Genomic DNA, 6,456 nt, shown 5'->3' with positions numbered 1-6,456 from the left:
GGAATTAAGTTGAGGAGCCACACGATGAAGATCTGGGAGAGAGTTGTGGAAGCAATACTTAGACGAGAGGTGACAATCTGTGAGCAGCAGTTTGGTTTCATGCCAAGAAAGAGCACCATACATCCATCTTTTCTTTGAGAATGATGATGGAGAAGTACAGAGAGGGTCAGAAAGAACTCCATTGTGTCTTTGGATAAAGCACATGACAGGGTGCCGAGGGAGGAGGTGTGGTATTGCATGAGGAAATCTGGAGTGGCAGAAAAGTATGTTAGACTGGTACAGGACATGTATGAGGACAGCAGGACTTGTGTGAGGACAGCAGGACATGTATGAGGACAGCAGGACTTGTATGAGGACAGCAGAACATGTATGAGGACAGCAGGACATGTATGAGGACAGCAGGACATGTATGAGGACAGCAGGACACGTATGAGAACAGCAGAACATGTATGAGGACAGCAGGACGTGTATGAAGACAGCAGGACATGTATGAGGACAGCAGAACATGTATGATAACAGCAGGACATGTATGAGGACAGCAGGACAGTGGTGAGATGTGCTGTAGGAGTGACCGATATCTTCAAGGTGGAGGTGGGAGTGCATCAAGGATCTGCTCTGAGCCCCTTCTTGTTTGCTCTGGTGATGGACCAACTAACAGATGAGGTCAGGCAGGAATCCTCATGGACGATGATGTTTACAGATGACATTGTGATCTGTGTTGAGAACAGGGAACAGGTGGAAGAGAACTTGGAGAGGTGGAGGTATGCACTTGAAAGAAGAGGAATGAAAGTCAGCCATAGTAAGACAGAGTCCATGTGTGTGAATGAGAGGGAGGAGGTGGAACAGTGAGGCTACAAGGAGCAGAGGTCACAAAGGTGCAGGACTTCAAGGACTTGGGGTCCACTGTCCAGGAACATGGGGAGTGTGGTAAAGAGGTGAAGAAGAGAGTCCAGGCAGGATGGAGTGGATGGAGAAAAGTTTCAGGAGTGATTTGAGACAAAACGATGTCTGCAAAGGTCAAAGGAAAAGTTTACAAGACAGTGGTGAGACCAGCTTATGTTGTATGGTCTGGAGACAGAGACATGGACAAAAAGACAGGAGACAGAACTGGAAGTGGCAGAAATGAAGATGTTGAGGTTCTCCTTAGGAGAGACAAGGATGGAGAAGATCAGGAATAAGATCATCAGAGGTACAGCACAGGTTGAACAACTGGGAGATAAAGTTAGAGAGGACACACTGAGATGGTTTGGACATGTCCAGAGGAGGGACAGTGGTTTTGACATGTCCAGAGGAGGGACAGTGGTTTGGACATGTCCAGAGGAGGGACAGTGGTTTGGACATATCCTGAGGAGGGACAGTGGGTATATTGGTAGAAGGATGTTAGAAATGCAGCTGCCAGGAAAAAGACAAAGAGGAGACATATGGATGCAGTTAGAGAAGACATGGAGGTAGTTGGAGAGAGGACAGAGTGAGGTGGAGGAGGATGACTCGCTGTGGCGACCCCTGAAGAGGGAAAAGCCGGAAGAAGAAGAAGATCATCTGTGAATTCAGTGTAAAACAAAGGTTATAATAAATTAACATAAGATAAAACAAAATCTGAATTATAGACAGTATGTATGATTGTGCAAAAATAGCATAAAGTGTGTGTGTGTGTGTGTGTGTGTGTAAGCTGTTCTTCAGTCTGTTTGTGACCATGGAGGATTTTTTATCGCCTGTATGGCAGTGATATGCTGGTTGCTCTCCTGTGGCATTGTTGGTTGTAGATCGCCTCTAGCATCAGGCATTGGGTTCTATCTTCTGACTATCCAATGTGCATTAGAAACTACCCGCTGAAGTGCATTCCTGTCAGCCACAGTGCAGCTGTGGAGGTGCAGTGTGATAAAATGTTCTTGATGGAGTGGCCGTAAAAAGTTACCTGCATCTCCTGTGGCACTTCAGCCTTTTTCAAAGATTTAAGTACAAACAACCGCTGCTGTGACTTTTTCACCTGTGCAGTTGTTGGTTTGTAATAAAGTGTCTTCAGAGATGTGTACTCCCAAGAAACCTGATGCTAGCCGGCCTCTCTGCTGATGAAGATCGGAGTGCTGTCCTCAGCCTGGAGTTTCCTAATTTTGATGACCAGCTCTTTGGTCTTCTATGTGTTCAGAGAGAAGTTGTTCTCACAGTACGACATCTAATCAGGTTCTGTACCTCTGATATGTAGGCTGACTCGGTGTTGTTGGTGATCAGTCCAGATACAGGGTGTCATCTGCAAACTTCACAACAGTGTTTGTGTCAAATGTGATACAGTTGTGTGTGAGGAGGGAGAACAGGGTGGCACTGAGTACACACCCCTGTGGTGTGCCAGTGTTCAGGGCGATGGTTGAGGATGTGTGGTAGCCCAGTTTCACCACCTAGGACGTATATGCTCTTATTTCTCCAAATAAGTCAGATGATGCAAACCCAGACCAACTGTTGTAGTTGAAGCAAAGTGACATGATGTTGGAGTTTAATCACATAAAATTAAGATAAAGACATGTCTGAGCAGCTGTAGGTCAGCTGATAAACTATTGTTTGTTTTTGTTGTTTTTTCAGATGAAGACAGTGATCCAGATCTGAGTCAGGATGAGGACTTTCCAAAGTCCTTCAACGACGACATGACTTCAACCTACTCTTACCTCAACCTTAACGAGAGCTCACACTCTTTCCAGGAAGGTTATCTCTTTGACCTTTCACCTCTGTCCTCTCCAGAAAAAGAACTTGGTGAGTGGATCCTTCAGATCAGCTGATCGATTGTTTTTATCAGGACTGGAATTAAATACATTTTTCGTTGGTTTATTTCATCATTGACTTCGAACGTAATGCACATGTAAAGTAAGATTTAAACATAAAGTTTTTATTTTATCAAAACATGTTTGATGTTTATTTTAGGATCCATCCATTCATTCATTCATTCATTCATCCATTCATTCATTATCTGTCGCTTGTTGCTAAGCCGGGTCTCAGGGGCAGCATCTTGAGCAGAGAAGTCCAGACATCTCTGTCCACAGCCTCTTCCAGCTCTTCTGGGAGGACTCCAAGGTGTTCCCAGGACAACAGAAAGACGTAGTCTCTCCAGCGTGTCCTGGGTCTTCCCCGGGGGTCTCAGCCCAGTTAGACATACCTGAAACACCTCCCTAAGGAAGCATCCAAGGGGTATCCTTACCAGATGTCTGAACCATCTCAACTGGCTCGTCATGTTGAGAAGCAACGGCTCTGCTCTATCTCTCCCAGATAACTGAAATTTCTCACCCTATCTTTACGGAAGAGTCCAGCTACCCTGCGGAAAAAAACTCATTTCAACTTCCACCCCCTCGTTCTTTTGGTCGTTACCTAAAGTTCATGACCATAGGTGAGGGTAGGAACGTGGACAGACTGGTAAACAGAGAGCTTCCCCTTGCAGCTCTGCTCAGGATTGTGGTCCTTTGGGATGGGATCCCACAGATTGTGGGATCACACTTCTTAACCTCCCTGGGAACGTTTGCTCCTTGGTGTTGGAAGGCTCCAGTCAACTGTCGTACCTCAAACTCAGGAGGAGCTGTGTGGCTTTTGTTCTGGTTGTGGAACACTGGACCAGATCTTCACACTTTTGGGGTTACTAAGAGGGTCATGGGAGTTTGCCTCTCCAGTCTACATGTGTTTTGTGGACCTGGAGAAGGCTTAAGACCGTGTTATCCGAGGCATTCTGTAGGGGGTGCTGTGGGGGTATGATGTGCCAGGGTTGGTTTAATGGCTACCCAGTCCCTGTATAAACAAAGCAGGAGTTGTTTGTGCATTCTTGGCAGAAAATCGAGCTTGTTCTTGGTCCAGGTTGGACTCTGCCAGTGCTGTCACTCGTCTCCTGCCCTGTTTGTGGTGTTCACGGACAGGATCTCAAGGTGCAGTTATGTAACCAGTGTGTCTGGTTTGGAAACCTCGGGGTCTCATCTTAACTTTATGTGAAAGTTAGTTCTGTTGGCATCTACAGGCCATGACCTTCACCGTGCACTGGGGCGGTTCAAGGTTGTGTGTGAAGCGGTTGGGATGAGAGTCAGCTCCTCTAATTCATGGCCATGCTTCTCAAACAGAAACGGGAGGAATGCCCCCTCCGGGTCAAAGGAGTCTTTGCCTCTGGCGACGTAATTCAACTATCTGGGCGTCTTGTTCAGGAGTGATAGTAGGATGGAGCAAAAGATGAATCGACAGATTGAGGCCTCGTCCTCAGTAATAATGGGGTTGTTCCGGTCGGTCATGGTGAAGAAAGAGTTGAGTTGAAAGGAAAAGCCTCTTGATTTACTGGTCCACCTACGTTCCAACCTTCACCTCAATGGTCATGAGGTTGTGATCATGGCCTAAAGAATGAGGTTCCAGGTACAAGTAGCTCAAATGAACTTCCTTTGTGTTGGAGAGAAGGTGAGAAGCTCCGTCATCCACAGATGATTGAAGTTGGCTGCAGCTCCTCTGCATCCAAAGGTGCCAGTTGAAGAGGTTCAGACATCTGATTAGGATGCCTCCTGGACGCCCGCTTTGGAGGTTGTCCAGGCTTGTCCCACTCAGAAGAGGACCCGGGATAGACCCAGAACTCACTGAAGGGATGATACAGTAGTCCCTCGGTACTTTGCGGTTCGTTTATCGCGGACTCGCTGTTTCGCGCGTTTTCAAAATAAGATTGGACATGACACACAATTGGCTGATTGATGGATGAGCCGCACGATCGGCGTGAAATTTTTATTTAAAATAAATTATTTTAATTATTTTGCACCTGCTGCATCTGTGTACAGTAGAGTTGCGATTTCTCGGTTGGGTCGGGCCAAAATTATGTGCTGGGGTGGGGTGGGGCGGTCTCGGGCTTTTGATGCGGTTTTACGAATCATACAGCACAAAGAAAACTAAATGCATAAATAAGAATGCACAATATAAAATTGTGTTAATGTACTTGTAGAGGAGGAGGCAGTAAGTTTATATGTTGAGGATGAGGAAAGAAAGAAAAGAGTGCAGAAGTTAGTCAGACTGTGAAAAGAGACAGTAGCGCTGGCGCAGTGCACAACTGTGGCCCCGCCCGCCCTGCTTTGCTCTTATCACACATCTGAGGATTTGCATCTGACTCGCAACAAGAGACGTAATGGAGCTGGAAAGTATTAAACAAAAGCTAAAAACGGGAGAACTCACACTAAAAAGCCGGCACAGTGAAACCTGCTGACGTGTGTCAGTCAGGTGCACGCTCAGGTCCGACCGAACGGTTGAAAGAGATAAAAAAAGTCACGTTAAGCTTCAGATGGATCAGCTGATCACCGGCCGCGCGTGTCTCCAACCTGCTGTCACCTGCATCTAGAAAAGCCGAGGCGAGCAGCACGTTCAATTCAAACAGCCTTGTTCTATATTTTGACAAAAAATGTTGCTCTAAAAATATTTTTATTCATCGGTATAATCGCCGATCTTTACAGTTGATATTTTAGGCTATTCATTTTGTATCTTAATATCCATTTGGTGACTTGTTAACGAACAAGAAATCTTTTATCTTCCTTTCTTTGAAATACGTTTTTAAAATATGTCAAACTGATTTGCTTACAAAAGCAATAAAAGCCTAATAAAAATGGAAAAAAAAAGGAGTTTTTTGGGGGGGGGGGGTGTTCGGGCCTGTAATTAGAGTTAATAGTTGGGTTGCCTATGGGCTCGGGCCGGGCTGGGTCAGATTTTTTTAGGCCCGAATGCAACTCTAGCGTGCAGCTCACATGTGCAGGAAGTGGGCGTGGCCAAGAGTGCTGGCAGGTGGCAGAGACCATGACGTGCTGTGATCTTTTAGAGAGTTTAGAAACATTGTTTAGAATATTGCAAGTGTGTGGGAAGGATTATATCTATCTATCTATCTATCTATCTATCTATCTATCTATCTATCTATCTATCTATCTATCTATCTATCTATATATATCTATACTAAAACTACTACTTACTACTATTCTTACTTGGCGGTGCATCACTGGGGGACAGGGTACAGAAACCCCTGTGATAAATGAGGACTACTGTACATCCTCCCTGGCCTGGGGACACCTTGGCGTCCCCCCAGGAGGAGTGTTGCTTAGGAGAAGGAGGTCTGAGTTTCTGTCTTGGACCTGTTGCCTCCTCAACCCAAGTACAGAGAAGAGGTAGAAACTGGAGATGAGGATAATGTTGTGAGGATGGGAAACTCCCAAAACTGATCAAAGCTGCGAGATGACGTTAATACTTAAAGTAAGACTCCAAAGATGCAGTTTGTTTCCAGATGACCTGAGTGACCGTTGTTAGATTTTATACCTGGATTATTGAGCACGGACTGTGGTGTAAAAGTTCACTTGTTTGACGGCGAGGAGGCACTTTAGGAAAGTGCAGAACATTAAATGATCTCGATGGTCGTCTCCTTTAAAATCCAGATGTGCAAAATAAAACTGAGCTTTGATGGAGTCGATGATGATGGTGATGGTG

Source organism: Nematolebias whitei, chromosome 6 (assembly GCF_014905685.2).
Source record: "Nematolebias whitei isolate Nwh7 chromosome 6, NemWhi1, whole genome shotgun sequence".
Lineage (NCBI taxonomy): Eukaryota > Metazoa > Chordata > Actinopteri > Cyprinodontiformes > Rivulidae > Nematolebias > Nematolebias whitei.
Note: the sequence above shows the minus strand (reverse complement) of the source record.